The following is a 1,464-nucleotide window of genomic DNA, read 5'->3' as shown; positions in this document are numbered from 1 at the left end:
GACGCTTATACTAAAGTATGGAATTCCGCTGTGAGGTGTTCTCTGCACATAACCAAAGTCAGATTCGCCGCTTAACCTTTCTCATCTTATTTGGCCTCTTCCCGAGGCGGAAGAGGCCCGACCATAGCTTAAATTGGTTTTACGGCTGCTGCATTTTGGCTAACTGTCAACGGGTTTGTTTTAATGTTAACATTAGTTTGAAATGTTAAATGTTTGAGATTGGCAGGTAGTTACAAGTAACATATCATAAGTTCATTAGCAATCGCAGGTAATTACAAGTGTGTTTGCATGTGTTACAGGTGGATGATGCAGCGCAGCTGTGCTTTGCTTTGTTAGGGTAACAATTGCCCTTTTCCTTGCTTCACTCCGGTCATTCGTGCCTCTGCCGCAAGGAGGTCTCGGCTCATCCACTAGTTGCAGCCCTCTACGGTGACTCTTTCTCCATCTTTGGCCAGAGGAAGATTTGTCCTATATTAAATTTATGCCAGATTGTTTTCAGGAGGCTCCTTCAGGCACTATGCAAGGTAATGCAGGTCGACATTTTATTTAGTTTTTGGTGAGACCTTACGTTTCCCAAATTCATTAACTAGCAACTTTGAATGTCTTGGTTGCAAACAGGGTTGTTGCGGCTCTCATGTCGTTCTTGGTGATGCCCAATATGACGCTAAGTGCCTCCTCTGAGGTATTGGTTTCTAATGTCATATGTTCCATAATGATTCTATAAAATCTAATCTCTGATCGGGTTCTTGTTTTGAGCAAGGCTTACATCGAGGTAATGATTCTCACTTCCGGCTTACTCAGCTTCTAGTTCCGCCGTTGGTTTTTCCTATTGTCCGGATGCTATGGCACCCCAAACTCCAGGTGTTGAACATTCCTTGAGCTTTATGGCGAGGTTTAGACTTAAATGGTTGTTGTAATCTGTTTTTTCATAACGGCAACCTCATCACGTTCTGTAACAATTGGGGTTTTGTTTTTAGTTAATAGTTTCCACTTATTGTAAGAGTCTGAACCGGATTTGGGCCATGACCCTCTTCTGTTGTCGTTTACCTTCTTAGCGCTGTGTGGCCCTCTTTTGTGCATATTTCCTTTTTTTGATCATGTTATTGTTTGCAGAAAATGACATGTAGTTACTTACCCAGGCAATTTCAACGGCGGAAATAGTCTGTTTGGCCTCCTTCATACAAAAACAACAGAAATGTCTGTTTCGCCTCCTTCGTACAAAAACTATCTTATGCACAGGTGACTTCAAAATTCTTTGCCTCCTCGTATTTCCTTTACACATCATGCTTCGATTTCGAATTATTATCTAAGCCATGTGATAATTCCTTATTTTTACTTACAGGTGGGGTTTAATCTACTTCGAACTCTTCCTGGAGAAAAAACCTTGAACCTCTTTGCGTCGATTTATAATCATGGTCAACTTGTGAGGCCGGTTCCTTTCCTTACATACTGGAAATTTCTGGG

General features: G+C 41.6%; 1 long non-coding RNA gene across 1 annotated transcript; it reads left to right on the top strand.

The window, feature by feature from the left end:
- The first annotated feature begins 292 nt into the window (after positions 1-292).
- LOC149187096 (uncharacterized) lies at positions 293-1,171 on the top strand. Its single transcript, XR_016256180.1, has 3 exons — positions 293-524; positions 619-682; positions 1,114-1,171. It is a non-coding gene; the product is annotated as an uncharacterized LOC149187096 (long non-coding RNA).
- Positions 1,172-1,464: the final 293 nt, after the last annotated feature.

Source organism: Pinus tabuliformis, chromosome 3_1, assembly GCF_031772625.1.
Source record: "Pinus tabuliformis cultivar Carrire ecotype Pingquan chromosome 3_1, CPIR1, whole genome shotgun sequence".
In the NCBI taxonomy this organism is placed as follows: Eukaryota; Viridiplantae; Streptophyta; class Pinopsida; order Pinales; family Pinaceae; genus Pinus; species Pinus tabuliformis.
Note: the sequence above shows the minus strand (reverse complement) of the source record. Positions and strands in the feature narration are given on the sequence as shown.